The sequence below is a fragment of the Felis catus genome, chromosome A1 (assembly GCF_018350175.1).
Source record: "Felis catus isolate Fca126 chromosome A1, F.catus_Fca126_mat1.0, whole genome shotgun sequence".
In the NCBI taxonomy this organism is placed as follows: Eukaryota; Metazoa; Chordata; class Mammalia; order Carnivora; family Felidae; genus Felis; species Felis catus.
In genome coordinates, this window is record NC_058368.1 from 151,678,857 (window position 1) to 151,695,471 (window position 16,615).

A 16,615-nucleotide genomic window follows, 5' to 3' on the forward strand; every position below is an offset into this window, starting at 1 on the left:
CTCTCTCTTCATATCAGAGCTCAGCATGTAGGAGGCAAATGTGCTGAGGGGCAGTCCTCCAACAACCGCTCTTCCAACATGAAGCTGTTATCAGCAACAGAACCAAGCAGAGGAAGCAAGTTTTCAAGATCACACCAGCATCCTAGTCCTCAGTCAGGCCTCTGTGGTTTTAAAAACTACAAATTCTGCCAACAGCAAAGATTACATATCCTGTTTTTCTTTTTTACTATGACCTTCTAGTTCATTCCCCAAATCCAGTATCTGTCAGTTCCTTATTCCCAATGATCACCAAAGGTGAAAGTCAAACATTCTCTGCTTTACCAAATGATATGTAGATTCCCATCTAAGTCACACCCTATTCCTTTGACACACTTCAACCTCAACTGTTCCTTTATTCTCATCTTTTCCCAATCTTGTCAATTCATTTTTCTACACCATCAAACACATTCCCATATTCTTCCTTTTATAGACACTTGGCTTTATCTTTGATGTGATCATTTTCTTAATGACCCCTCACTAAACAATTCCTAGGGAGTTGCAAATCTTTTTCAAAAAATCTTTCAAATTCTATACTACTATTCTAAATCATTTCTGAGCCTCTTATTTTGTCCATCATTTGTCTTATAGTTTCAGTTGTCATCCTATTGCACTCAAGACCCAATCACATGTCATGCTATCAATAACTTGCTAGATTCCCAGATATATATTTATTGACTATTTTAATATACAAAATTTTATTTATTTTTTAAAAAAAAATTTTAATGTTTATTTATTTTTGAGACAGAGAGAGACAGAGCATGAACGGGGGAGGGTCAGAGAGAGGGAGACACAGATCTGAAACAGGCTCCAGGCTCCGAGCTGTCAGCACAGAGCCCGACACGGGGCTCGAACTCAGGGACTGTGAGATCATGACCTGAGCCGAAGTCGGCCGCCCAACCGACTGAGCCACCCAGGCGCCCCAATACACAAATTTTTAATGTCTATATGTGTTCCATTTTTTCTAAAATAAATTGAACTTACAGTATTATCAGGATTTTCTTTAATAACAATATGTGTAACAGGTAATCTACATCTTTTTTTTAATCCAGTCTAATGCCTTACTTCATTTCTATCATCCCGTTACTGATAATCATGTCTAATCTCTAAGCCTACAGCTCATTCTGTCCCTGTCATTCACCTTCTACTTAGGTGAGACCTGATTTAGGTAGTGATCAGTTACAAGTGGACTCAGTCATATGTCAGGAATGAGATAAAGGCCTAAGAACTGAATTGCAGGGACAGGGCATAGATCAAAGTTTAGGTCAGGACTACCTTGATGCTTACGCATTTGATGGAGATCACATAAGGAGTTCATATCAGAGAGGAGCTGAGGCTCAGTGATGAAAAAATTCTGGAAGACAAATCTGAAAAAAATTATAAACCATGAAAGTTTATTGTTTGTTTCTGATCATGAAATGCCCCGAATCTTAAAATGGTCTCCTCAATCTTTTGTACTTTAGATATTTCCCATTATCTTATACCATGCTAACATTTCTACCTCCTTGGTCTTGAACATAATTCTACTGACCATTTTCTCCAACTTGACTTTCAAGCTCCTGATCAAGACTGTCATGAATCTAAAATTGACTATGTTTATGATATACCTATCTATCCTGACCCACTTCAGCAGAACCTATAGCTCATAAAACCCATGATTTGACTTCATATGAATCCTTCTTGTCACCCTGTCAATATCCTAGTATTTCTAATGTTTCAGTGCTTTCCAATCTCCTCAAGCCCCAAAGGCATGCTCTTCCTTCCTTTTGTACTACAATCAGAATCACCTCTTTATTGAGATCAGAGTTGGCTTCTGATCAGAGTTCCTTCAACTTTACTCTCTCTACTCCAGAATTTCTTTTTAACTCATCTAGATCTTCTTCTCTGTTACCTCAGGCAAGAGATAGTCTCACCCTTTCCAATATTACACCTTTACTTGCACACTTAGCACCAATTCCAGAACCTTGCTCAATTGACCTTCATCTTCAATAACATTTCCACTGACTTTTTAAAACAATGTATATTTATTTATTTCGAGGGACAGGGAGTGAGACAGAGGACAAGTGGGGGAGGAGCAGAGAGAGAGGGAGAGAGAATTCCAAGCAGGCTCCATGCTGTCAGCACAGAGCCCAACGCTGGGCTCTATCTCACTAACTGTGAGATCATGACCTGAGCTGAAACAAGAGTCAGATGCTTAACTGACTGGGCCACCCAGGTGCCCCTCCACTGACTTCTTTTTGATTCACCAACATAAAAGTACCTAAAAGTACTAAAAAAACAGATATGTGTGTATATGAATGATTAGACAAATGAATAAATGAATGAATCAATGAGTATGTTTACTGTCCCTTGATGACCATTTCTTTATGGGTTAGGGATATTTTATGACCACCAGAAAAGTGTGTCCTATTCCCAGCTAGTTGACGTCCTTTCAGTGGAAATTCCAGCTCCAGCACTGCAACTGTTGAATGTGGGCATCAGTCAGCACCGAGTGAATGGTTTTTTGGTCCCAAACTTTACTCCTTGCTCATGTTTCTGAGCTAGACACTGGGGTCCAACACTAAACTGTAGGCAGTGAGGGCTACTTGGTGGGGACATTGTCTCCACTCTAGAAGTTTGAGGGTAGGGTTATGGAGATCTCTGAAGCCTAAGCAATGGCCAGGATAAGCCATGTTCAATTTCTGGGCTGAGGTTTTATCACAGCCTTTTGCAATTTTCACATGAATTGGGGCTAGTGTTGATGAATTATTTTTTTAAACTATCTATGATTTATGTAATTATATTAAGGTAGCTTGAGGTTTTTCTCTACATTGTGTCAAAGACATCATAATTATCAATAGTTTTGCTTAACTAGAAACATACAGATTGTAAAAAAGGAAAAGAATCTAAAAACAGTAAAGAAAATCAAGAATTTGAGGAATGTTTCATATCTATGCAGAATCCATTTTACAATTCAAATATTATCAAGAATAGGCCATTGTGTTTTACATGCATTTAATTTAAGCACTCATAAAATGCTGAAATTATCTATGATACTGATTTATATTCTGACACTGGAAATAAAACAACATTATTTTTCTTTCTTTTGCAAAGAGCAAAGGGTTTCAGAATCAAGTTTGTCTTCAAGCAGCAGCAAAGTCTTGCTGACAAGATATTTTGGAACAACTTGCTATTAGGAAGGAAGTCTGAGTAGGAGGATGAGAAATAGCTTATGCCCATATGACACATACAAGTTGTGAACGTGTTAGAAGTCCATGATGTAGAACATAAGAGGATGTAATAATTTATCTCAGTGACATAAAGGACCTTATTCTATTCTTTTGTTTTTATAGCTCTATTCCGAATTAGATTTTCTTTCTCTTCTGTTTTCATTTACCTGATGGTTATAAACATTACAATTTATAACATGATGAGAAAATGGAGAACTTTTCAAAATATCTTGAACAAACTGCATGGACTTTCATGTTGAAGTCATCTAACCTTGTTACTCTAGGTACATGGCAAAGATATTGTTGCATGGGAAATATCAGTAAATTCTACCCTCTTTTATATAATGACTTACACTTTTACAGTGACTTTATCTAAAACTGTCACAAGGGCTTTGTATGTAAACTTCTCTGCATCTCATAGAAATCAGTAGCAAAAAACTTCACAAAAAGCAAACACCCAAAAACTCCTACTGTCAAAATTATTATCCTAGAACACAAGATAATCAAATGATTCTTTTCTTTTTTTTATTTTACAGAGCAAGCGAGACAGTGAGAGAGACAGCGAGCAAGGGAGAGGAGCAGAGGGAGAGAGAGATGATCTTAAGCAGACTCCATGCCCAGTGTGGAGCCTGATGTGGGGATCGATCACATGACCCTGGGATCATGATCTGAGCCAAAATGAAGAGTCAGACACTTCATTGACTGAACCACCCAAGGACCCCTCAAATGATTCTTTTCTAACATTATAGAATTTGCCCAATAATGAATTCAACAATTATTGAGCTTCTATAAATTCAAAATTCTAACAGGTCCTTGAGGAATCCACAGATGAATAGGCCAGAAGCCTCCATGATCTCATTTTTAGCTCCACTATATCCCCTAAATTTACACTTATCTATATCTTCTAGTAAATGGGCTCTCCCCTTTAAGCCCTCATAATATTCTGAATTTCTTTATGGAACAAAGTTTTGTCATTCCTGTATCAAAGTCATATATTCCCTTATACAAATCATGTGAGTAGCTTGTAAGACTGAGTTCTTTGAGGGTAAGAACACCACCTTATATACCTTTGTGTCTGCTAAAATACATGTCTTAGTACCTTATCCTTTGTAATGAAATCTCTTATAGCCATCTCACAAGGCAGTTTAGAGGGAATGCCAGATGAATGGCACAAACAGTGAAGAGTTATGGGGAAAAAGAAGAGGCGAAGGCAACTTCCAACTTCAGGCCACTTAGAAATGTTTAGGGAGAGGCAGCCTTTGAATTAAAGACCAACTGACACCCTTTGATTAGTAACATTAAGGTGTATAATTCTCTAAGTTTTTAAGTTTAAATTACTAAATTAGGGGCGCCTGGGTGGCTCAGTCGATTAAGTGTCTGACTTTGGCTCAGGTCATGATCTTGCGGTTCGTGGATTTGAGTCCCATGTTGGGCTCTGTGCTGACAGCTCAGAGCCTGGAGCCTGCTTCGGATTCTGTGTCTCCCTCTCTCTCTGCCTCTCCCCCACTCACACACTGTCTCTCTTTCAAAAATAAATAAACATTACAAAATTTAAAAAAATACTAAATTCTCCAAAGGGAAAAAAGGGACATTCACAATATTTGTTTTATTTATTTATATGAATTAGAAGATTGGTGCATATTTGTTTCAATTATGTATCATATAATCACATGTTTATTCCATCCCAAAACTTAACAGTATAAAACAACAACAATTTTATTGTATTCATGATTTGGTCAGTCATGAATCCAAGGAGGGCATAGCAAAGATGGCTTATCTTTTCTACGTGATGTCTGTGTCTCAACCAGGGTGTCTCAACAGGGGTGGCTAGGATGGCTTGCCAGGGGCCTCTGTTCTGCCTGTCTTAGAAGGATTCTTTGGTTCTTCTCCACATTGTTCTTGAAGGTTCTGGTTGTGATGCCTGGCATGGCTAGGGGGCTCACCGGTCCACTTTCTTTCCACTCAGCCTATGTAGCTAACTTGAATGTACTCATAGCAAGATGGTCTGAGGGGATGTATGGTAGCAAGAGAACTTCAGTGGGCATTCCCATTCAAAAGGAGGGAAGAGGGGAAAGTAGTAGTCACTAGTCCAAAGCTTCTAAAATCCAGCCAGGACAGCATTGCCAGTTTCCTAACTGGAGTCCAGTCATGCTTTCTTGGAGCTGTTTTCTATGGTTTTAAACTCCACTGCCCAGCTTATTGGCTCTACACTCTTAAGGATCCTTCCTTTTCCATAGGAAATGGCCCATGTTGGCAGCTGTTTAACTTTTTCAGCCTGCTTTCTGCCTGTACAAAGATTGGGACTCTATTTTACTTTTGAACTGACCCTCTTTCATTTAATATAGATTTCAGTGCTTCCACAAATTGTCCTAAAAACACTGTGGCTTTCTCAGGAATATTATTTATGTTTATTAGACAAAAGCACATCACAAACCTCTTGGAAACAGGAGGCTCTTTGTCTTGGGCTGAGAGTCAGGGTGCTGTGGTAGAATACCCTTTAAAATCCATAAAAACCCTCTAGGAAAAAGGGTCTAAGACGTGAGCTTACAGCTTTGTTGTTCTTGTTTTTGTCTAGTGGAGAGAGTCCATGAGGAATATCACTAAATTGATTTCCATTCTCAATAAAGGGTTCAAGCTGCCCTCCTGACTCCATCTTTAAACTGAGACGGTATTTTATTAGCAGCTGGCTGGATTGATCATTACCCTGAGGCCATTTCTTACTTTGTGAACCTTATTCTAGATGGGTCAACTTTCCTTTATCTAACCTAACTCTAGAGTCCCTCTAAAATCTGCTTAAAAAGTAAACACTTCGTCCGTAAGTTCATCTCTTTTCTCATATTTTGCCACATGTAGTTAGAAGCAGCCAGCGAGCACTTTCAACCTTCTCCTTAGCCACATCAATGAGTTTCTTAGATAACCTTTCTCATTTACATGTTACCACAGGTAAGGCTCATATTTCTGTCAGTAGGTAACCTGAGCTCCCTTTCCTCCAGCCTCCAGTGATAATTTCTGGGTTGTCCTTTAAGTCTTCACTGACCACTCACATGCCCTTGCAGCCTCTTTCCACCAAGGTGAATGCCTCACATTTTGGTTCTTTTATGAAAATCAACTAAATTCTGGATCCAATAGTTTTATCAGTCAGTATTCACTCAGAGATGCAGAAGCACTATGTGTATGTAGTAGGAAAAAGAAATGTATTACAGGAGTTAAGACTCCCACAATTGGGAGAGAAGCTAGAAATGTAAAAACAAACAAACAAAAAAGGAGTCGTAATTCCAGAGAAAACTAACTAGCCATCCCTCGGAGAGGTCAGTGAGTTGGCTCTTACATGGAAATCTAGATGCTATGCCTATCAGCTGCAGAAATGGAGTCATAAAAGGAGGCCGGTGTAGAAACCCATGCAAGGTTATTGGCTGTTCATGACTATTGTCTCTGTGAGTGCACAGTAAAATACCTGGTGGCGAGCCTAGTGCCAATAGATGTGTCAGACAGGAGGGAGAGCTGGCCTCAGGGATGGGAAGACAAACGAAAAATGGGAAACCACCTGCAGCTCTAGATCTGTCTCCAATTGTCTGTGGCTAATAACACAGACCACCCAGGGAAGGGGCTGCTGGAAAACATAGTTCTCAGCTTAATCAAGTTGATAATGTAATAGTACATAACTATAGTCATCAAAGAAAATGTGAAAATGACAAAAACATATAAAGAAGAATAAAAATTATGCATATGTTCAAAACTGAGAGGTAAATGCTATTAACATTTAACAGATCTTTACTCTGAAACACTTCATTTTATTATAGAGGATTTAACATTGGGAACATGGTGATTACGAAATATAGCATACTGATGAAGGACCAGGTTTTGGTTTGCTTAGCCAGGTTTGAATACCAGACTTCTCACTTTTAAGTGTATGACCTTTGGACTAAATAATGAACATCTCTTTCCTCTATTTTACCTAAAAAGAAGGATAAAAAATAGAACCTATCTGTAGTACAGCCTTCCAACAAGGTCCGTGTCCTAATCCCTAGAACCTGTGACTATGTTAGGTTTCATGGAAAAGAGGCATTTAGACTGAAGATGGAATTAAGTTTGGCAGTCACCTAGCAGAGTATGAAATCGGAGTGGGGTTATCCTGAATTATGCAGGTGTACCCAATGCAAGCACAAGAATTTTTACAAGTGGAAAAGGCATGAGAAAGCTTGGAGATGTGGCCATGTGAGAAGGATTCAGCCTGACCTTTCTGGCTTTGAAGATGGAGAAAGTGCCACAGTCTGAGGCTAGAAATAATCCAGAAAAGGGAAGAAAATAAATTATCCTGTAAAGCCACCAGAAGGACATAGCCCTGCCAATACCTTGAGTTTAGCTGAGTGAGACCCATTTTGCCTTCTCACCTCCAGAACTGTTAAGAAAAGAAACTTGTGTTTCTTTAAACCACTAAAAGTTATGGTAGTTATAGCAATAGGAAATAAATATACTACCTCATGGGAGTTTTGTGAGGATTAAATGAAATGATACATGTATGTACAATAATTAAAATAGGTCTTAGCACATGGCAACTACTCAATAAATGTGATTATTTACTATCAAAAATTATAATTTTACATTGATATCTATATCTATATCTATATCTATATCTATATCTATATCTATATCTATATCTATGTATATAAAATAACTCCCCTGTTGCTGGAAAGTTAAATTGTATTCAATTTCTTGTTATCAGAAAAATGCTTCAATGGAAAAACTGAACGGAGACCTTGTCTGTCTTGATGCCTATTATAGACTCAGCAGCTAATACACTTAGTAGGGGCTCTATAAATATTCATTAAATAGATAAATGAAGAAATGATCAACATATTTGTGCCTATATATATTTTCACATTTGTCTTTTGTCTTTAGGCTAGATTCCCAGAAATGGTATTACTGGATCAAAATGAGCTGAACATTTTCATGCTCTTTATACCTACTGCCAAATGGATTTTCATAAAGGTTACACCAATTTACACTCCCACAGCATTGTATGAATTTGACTCTGTCATTCTTCCCATGTTAACATTGACTACCCTACATTTTAAAATCTCTGATAACTTTTTGCCTTTTCATCATTCCTTTAATTGCATTTTTAATTATTTATCATGTTGAAAAAAACATTAATGATTATTTGACTAATTATTTGACTTTTCAATAATTTATTGTGTGAATTATATGACGGTTAGTTTCAAATTATAAATTATTTTAAAGATAAGGAGCATAAGGAAGATATGGAAAATAAGCTCCCCTGAACCCATCAGCAAAGTTTGACAAATGTTATCAGTTTGACAATATTAATTCATTTATCAATTTCTTTTTGAAATAGATCATGATAGGTATGTTTGAGATATCTTCTATTCTTCTTTTTCTCTTTCTCTCTCCCTAGGGAGTATTCTGCAGATTCTCGTTTATGTTTTTCTACTTTTATGTGTTCGCACACAACACACGTGTACCCACAATTAATAGGAATTGCCTCTTTTTCCAGAGTGTATTTTTCATATTAATCAATGAGTTCTTTGTATCATAGGATTTTAACTCTTTGTTTGTCATATTTGTCGTACATATCCTCCCATGTAGTCATTTTAATTATATTTGTTTTTAAATTGATTTTCACCTGATTACATTCATTTGATATAGAATTGTATAGAATTAGTATTAAAGTTCCATGGCTTTCATTTATGTATTTAGTATAATGGCAATGCCTTAAGGTAGTAATTATTAACACTTTCTGAGTCATGATTTCTGATCTTAGAATAAATTGCAATAAATATAGGTTGATAGCAGCTATTAAAAATCTGTATTATCTGATTATCTTAACGTGAAATTTGCAAAACTTAAGATCTCTTTACGTTTTACATCTTGATCAATTCTCTCTTTTTACAATATTAGCTTATGGTGGAGGCTGAAATGATAGTGGTATCAGTAATTAAAATTTATCAAATAAGCAAATTCCAGAGATACACTAATATTCATCAAATCTTAAGTAATATCAAGAGAACACAGTTTTTCTGAGCTACTAAAAGGAAAGGAGTAAAATATATGATTTTCAGTGGTAGACTTCCCTTATCTTAGTATAAAGGTGTTACAAATCATTCAACATTGTTTAAAGCTATGATATTTTCATGAAACACAAAAATGAATTTAATCAAATAGATGTAAGGTATAATAAAATGGCTTCCTAGCATATACAGGCAAGACATTATAAAAAGGAATTGTATTTTGGACTATGACTTAAGAATATAAAACTTTATTTTAAAATACCAGACAAAATTTTCTCAGTAACATGTAATCAATGGGTAAAAATCTAGGATTCATCTTCCCTTAAATTTTCCTTAGATGCAAACTACCATAAAAGAGAAGCAAAAATGAGCCAGTCACGATGTTGTTGTGGACGTGTATGGAGAAAGACATGATTTCCCCTTGCCTCCAGAAAACATATAATAATATGACCATTTGTTGGAGTACAGGAATAAATTATAATCTTAAAATATTTCATTGGAAAGTGTGTTCAATGGGAAGAAGCTATGTTTATGTATGTTCAGAAATCAGCAGACAGATACGAAGATAGCAATTACCTAATATAAAAGTATTTAACATTTTTGAACATATGCACACAAAAAAAACCAATAAAAAACTGCAGTGTCTAATGGTATCTCTGTGACCAGAGATACAATAAAAGCAAAATAAAAATTAAAGGATGAAATTGTCTAGAAATTAGGTTTAGCTGATATTACCACACAGAAATATTTCATTTAAAAATGTGAACTTTAAATACATTTCAATAAACAACCAGGCACAATTAAGTCTATATTTGTTAAGGAAATGATAAATTTAAGAAATTAAAAGTGTGTTTTTGGTGAACACTCTGTTAAGAAAGTGCAATCACTTAACCTATTCACTCTGATTTTAAATCAGTGCCCTTCAGCTTTCTCTCAGCCAGCTCTGCTGGAAACTGGCAAAGAGCACAAATGGAGACTAAACTTAGATTCTATTGCTTTCCTCTAAAAACGACTCATCAATTTAAAATACTTGGGCAAATGAAACTGACAAATGGCTTTCTACACTGAATATACCTAAGAGCTACGAAAATGATAATAATTTGCTTTTTACTCCTCGATTCATGTAATAAGAAAGGTTACAAATTTCAAAAGAGGGCACTATTTTGGGAAATAGTTTCAGGAATGAAAACATTAGAAGGTAGGCTATTTATAACTTCATATAATCTGATGTAAATATGCTCTGGCAATGGGATAGCCAGACTTGAATTTGAAAACTTCCTACTGTTATTCAGAAAGCTTTTCACTGTTTCATTATGATTTTTTTTTCTTTCAAGATTAAAGTGTATGGCAGGCTATCTTTAGTAACCTGACCTAATGGTCTCTTTTATCCACTCCTTCCCCAAAGCCCACCCTAATGCAAGGAACCTTTCCCAAGTGCCCTGGGAAGAAATCTCCTTGGGAAATTCTTCAGAAGGCTATTTAGAGAACACATGGTGACTGAAATAGTTTCTGAGGAGATGCATTGGCTTTTCTTGAGGGAGGGACTGTCTGGGCCTCCCTTGCCAGATTCTTCTGTGGATAGTTCTTTGCTCTCTCTGGTCTTTAGCCTGGTGCAAATTTATTTGTTCCATTAGATTTACATAACTCATATTTTTAGAGAAAGAGATTTCACATTAAATACTCATTTGTAGTAAGAAATTTGGAAAAAGAAGCAAAAGGGAAAAACTGAGGAGAAGGGATGGAGAGAGACGATTTGAATTAAAAAAGTTCAGAAAGTGAAGAAAATATAGAGTCTAGGGTGCCGCCAAAAGGACACTGAGATGGATGCTAGAGAAGGTGTCTATGACACCTTCTGACAGCTGCTGGATTGTAGAAAGATGAACACATATTTTAATAAATATATATCTTGGGTGAGATATGGCCTGTCTGGCAGAATTTGTGAAACAAAGGAGTCTGGAGTTTTCATTACACTTTTAACGTACATCTTATTTTTTTTTAAGTACTTTTTGTTTCGATCTCATTAGCAAATAAATTATCCTAAGAACAATATAGTTCTTTTTTTTTTTTCAACGTTTATTTATTTTTGGGACAGAGAGGGACAGAGCATGAACGGGGGAGGGGCAGAGAGAGAGGGAGACACAGAATCGGAAACAGGCTCCAGGCTCTGAGCCATCAGCCCAGAGCCCGACGCGGGGCTCGAACTCACGGACCGCGAGATCGTGACCTGGCTGAAGTCGGACGCTTAACCGACTGCGCCACCCAGGTGCCCCAGAACAATATAGTTCTAAAGATAATTGATTTAATTTTAAAGATGGGATATTCTCATTTTGTTCTCTTTTTTCCCAGGCCACATCCCTAACTGTGGCCAGGTATTTGTGCTGCAACAGCCATGATCCTTTCAAATAAGCTTACATTTTTAAAAGAAACCTCTAAATTGGATTTATCCTAAAACTTTCCACAGACAATCTAGTTGTCCATGTCTTGCAATTAATCGTGGAAATAACCTGTAGGGAAAAAAAAAAGCACACAGACAAATGGAAAGTTTTACTACCCATCCTACACTTGCTTCAGTTTCAGAACTGATGATGGGAAATATCCTGTTTATTGAGACTGATAATATCCAATTCAGGTATTTCCATCAGAAAGACAAAGATCCTCCAAGTCAAGTATTATCTACATGAAGAAAAGAAGGAGAGGCTCAAACGACAAGCTCAGCTCCTGACTAATTGCCACAATAAGACAATGTGTGGCTTTGCTGCTAGAGAGCTAAATTGGCACACTGTGCGTTCTTGTTGGAATTAAAAGATGGCTGGGGGGGAATACAAGAATACTCTTATAAAAAAAGTTAGGAGGTAATCTCGTTATAAGTTTTCCAAACTTCCCTACTGAATGTTTGTTCCAAACTTTATTTAAATAGCATGTTACAGCGATACCTCATTTACATGGTATGTCAAAGTGTTATAATTTCCACATTTCTAGACTCCCAGGTCCAAGACAGCATTGCATAATGAAGGGAAAGGTTACAAGATTTCTAGGAATGGATTTCTGCGTAAATAATCATCAGTTATTTTATCAACCTTCCATGGACAATGAGGTATCTATGATGTATTGGCTATTACTTACTCAATGTTTTTACCCTCCATGGATTTAGGCATTTTTAGTAAACACAGAAAAGAGATTCATTATACTGTGGAGTATTTCTTTTTTAATTCTGTTACTTTTTTTTTTTTTTTTGCATTTGCGTTTTATCACAAAATTCATCTAAGCATAGAAATGGTTGTTTCTCATTGGGGAGTTTATCTGCCAAAATGTTATTGCTATAGGAAATGTATGTCACATTGGATTATCACTTGGCACTATCAAGCCAGAACACTGTGAGCCTTAAACTTGGTTTAAAAGAAATCTAATTAGTATCAACTGAAAAAGAAGATCCCTAAAGATATTTCTTTCTTACTTTCCCTAATATAAAAGGTGATTTGTGATAAAACTGTTAATCTGTAATCATTTTTGCTACTCAAAATAAAATTTGACACTTTCAGAACATATTATTCTTAGTAATAGGCAAATTTCCTTAATACAAACTTAAAAATATAGAGGAGGATAATGAATGAATAGAAAATATTATTCCTAGTGAAAAGCAGCCATGAGGGCACTGGTGAATGAAAATATTATAAGGCTGTAAGGTGTTTGTAACTGTATTCAGTACAGTTCTCCAGAAAAATTTAGTGATGTTTTATATATTCAACCAATAATTTATTGAATAACTACTATGTGCCAGATACTGTATTAACAAAGGAAACACAAAGGCTCTGCAATGACCATGAAATAAAACTCTATCATTGCCCTTACCCACTTTATAATCCCATCTGCAGGCAGTTCTAAAGAGTAGCTTTACTCCCAAACAAAATTCAGCAGGAGTGTATACACATACACACACACACACACACACACACACACACACACACGTAACTATATGAACACATACATACATATCTGCACATACACATTTATTCAATCATATATGTATGTGTTTGTGCACATGCACATACTTGCATGTACACGTAAGTAAAAGGAAGAGGTGAAAAATCACACAAAGAACTTGCTCTTTGCAATCTGACATACTTGAATATTACTTAAATGATGTTGAACCTCAATTTTTTAATCTATGAATGGGATTGTCGGTATTTCCCACAGAGGACTTTTTAAAGTATTAAAAGAAAGAGGATATGCAAAGTATTTAGCTCAGCGTCTGCCATATGAAAGCAAAAGAGAGCTATAGTTGTTATTATTTTGTTTTCTTTTGGGAGACTTCTTCGAGGAGACAGCATATAAGCAAGCATTAAGAGATGAGAATATAAAGGAGTTGTTCTATTAAAAAAAAGTAATGTGAGTATATTGTAAATAGAGAAGGAGAAAGTCATTCAAGAATATGTATGAACGTCTACCACCACCAAGTAGTACATGACATTTTATTATATTCCATGTGAAAAAATTGTAAGACCAAAAGATGGTGTTTTTTAATTATTATTATTTTTTATTATGAAATCTATCGTCCAGTTGGTTTCCATACAACACCCAGTGCTCATCCCAACAGGTGCCCTCCTCCATGCCCATCACCCACTTTCCCCCACCTCCTACACCCCATCAACCCTCAGTTTATTCTCAGTTTTTAAGAGTCTCTTATGGTTTGGCTCCCTCCCTCCCTAACTTTTTAAGATGGTGTTTTTTTTTTAATTGCTGTTTATATTTGAAATAAAGATGAAAACTTAGGTCTACTTAAAATACACTAGAGAAATTAAAATATAATTAGTGAGGAAGACATATTATTTATTTAGCAAAGTTTAGTGAAGATGAGGAAAAATAGGAATTTAAGGCATCATCCATAATTTTAAGTTGAAAAATATATACTTCTGTGATTTAAAATATGAAAATATTTTGGTTGTAAGCAGATCCTAGAAGTAATAAACCAATGACACACACTCCCCCGATCCCTCCCTCTCTCCTTTTAAACTAATATCTCAGATTTCTGCTTACTCATCTTTCTTCTTTTAATGTTTTTTCCCCATAATACAAATCTTATCTTTGGGGGTGATTTCTTTCAGATTAGAGAGATGCGAATTTATATTTAAATTGGAAGAATTTCACCTATACATTATCTTAAAGACACGAGTTTAGGCAGGGTCACTCTGAAAAATTTCTATGAAAGCATTTCACACACTGAGCTCTGAAGGATTATAAATGCTTTGGCATGACATCTGGGGGTGGTATTTTGAGAACAGCAGACTTCTGTAAAACATACACACATACACATTTGTATAACTCTCTATTCTGTCATAGACACAATTAGGTAGGAGCTATTTTATACATATATTATAGTTGAAAAATAGGAATTGATAGAAAAAATAGGTGATGGAGATGGATTAGAGATAGAGATGGAAATGAAAATCCATTTTGCATCAGCTGCCTCATTCATGAGCTCTGGCTACTTAGGGTCTCCTGAGTAGATAAGCTAATATCACTTCCTCTCTCTTACACATCATTTGCTGTCTACTTATTGAGTCAAAGTGAGCTAATGACTTTATTGAGCTTTATTATAAGCAGTTTTGTGACAGTAGATTTATACTTGTTTTCATTCTTGACTTATGCCCCTGCCCCATAAGTGTCCACGTTGAATTTTTAATCTTTTTAATAGTAGCATCTTAAATGCCAGCCCTGCCAGGAAGTCTTTCCTGGTGCTTCCAGACATTTTAGATCCCTGCAAATTCCCACAGCATTTTGTTTATACGTCTTGAATGATGTGACTTGCCATGTCTTTTTTGGTGGGGCCATGGGTAGGTATTCCTTTGCTGCTAGAAACACTCTGTGAGAAAAATTGTCACATAATAGTATCTTGCTAAACATGTGTTGAGTTGCACTGAATTGAACTAAATTTGTAGACAACTTGTAAGCTGTTTGATTTAACAGTACCTTTTCGAGGCCCACTTATCTGTTCTATTGATAGCAGCTACATGTATCTTCCTAATTCTAGTTATATGTATACAGATATAAATAAGCTCATCCCTTCATGTATTCAAATTACTAATTTTTTTCTGGGTATATATCTGTTGTTTATCAACAACATTATGGTAAAACTTTCATACTAATAAGCATCTATCACTATTCATTGCACTCTAAGCAGCTGTCATATTTTAAATGGTTTAATGACAGGAAAGCACAAATCTTTCAAGTACTTTCTATGAGCCTTATTTATCCACATTCTTATTATTTTGAGGTAGAAACACTAAATAATATATAAATAATTGTATAGGCAATGCAAATGTTAGCATCCTGATTGTAACCCAACAAGTGCATCATACTTTAAAACACAATAGCAACACAGTGAAGAGTTAAAACAATTTCATTGATTTTTATTTCTAGCTCTTAATGCATCATTGGTCTTCTTCCTTTCATGAGTCAATTTCCTTTACTACTCTTGCTCATTCAGGAAATTTTTCTTCTATCATAGTTCTGCTACCATCACTAATAATTAAAATATATGTGAATATCCTAATGCTTAGCTGTAGTGATATTTCCAGAGACAATGTCAATGGAACTACTGTTTGTGGAAAAGTGCCTTATACTTTTGCTTTCCAAAAGTCATTTTTGGTACTCTCCTTTGATTAAGAGTCCATGCTTCACTCAAACAGAAGTCTATCCTGAAATTTTGGTCCATTACATAATTTTCAGAAGCTGGAAGAAAGGCATTTGCATCATTTCTGTTCCCAGATCTGTTCAATATATACTTCCAGTCTGTCATGCCTGAAATTAATTTTTTACAATCTGGATCTTTACTATATGCTAAAAATTCAGTACAAAAAAGGACCTCCTTCTGCAGAGAATATGTAAGCCAGAACATCATGTTCCATCTTTATAATGAAACACATAGTTCCTATCAAAAGGCAAATTTTTTGTTTCAAAATGTTTGAAGAGAATAATGCTTTAAAAGATTTCAAATAGTTACTTTTATGAAAGTGAAAAGATTTCTATGTCAAATATATTTTAGCCTGAATCATATAATTTCTGTATAAACCGAACAACATTTTATTTATTTAAAGCTATTTCCCACTCTGTATTTCATGCTTCTGAGGTTGGAAAACAAAAGCAAATAATCCCAGAAATAGTTTCTCTCAAAACACTCATGTTTAAGTGAATAGCTATTAAAATTCAAACTGCTAATATCGAGTTTTAAGCAAATGGTAATATACCATTTTGTCTCTCAAGAAGTTTATTACCTTAATATTTTGTTTTCCTCAAAGTATGAAAGTACTTGTTTTGATCTTTCTAACTAGTGTAGGCCCTCCA

At 35.6% G+C, this 16,615-nt stretch overlaps 1 long non-coding RNA gene across 2 annotated transcripts in view; it reads right to left on the bottom strand.

Moving 5' to 3' along the window:
- The window catches only part of LOC102902627, a 179,093-nt gene that overhangs the window by 141,076 nt on the left and 21,402 nt on the right, over positions 1-16,615 (bottom strand). Inside the window, exon 3 of one of the 2 annotated variants that reach the window (XR_002160668.2) lies at positions 1,312-1,403. The exons of the other annotated variant lie outside the window; for it this stretch is intronic. This is a non-coding gene — a long non-coding RNA (uncharacterized LOC102902627). The remainder of the gene's footprint in view (positions 1-1,311; positions 1,404-16,615) is intronic. 2 annotated transcript variants of the gene reach the window in all.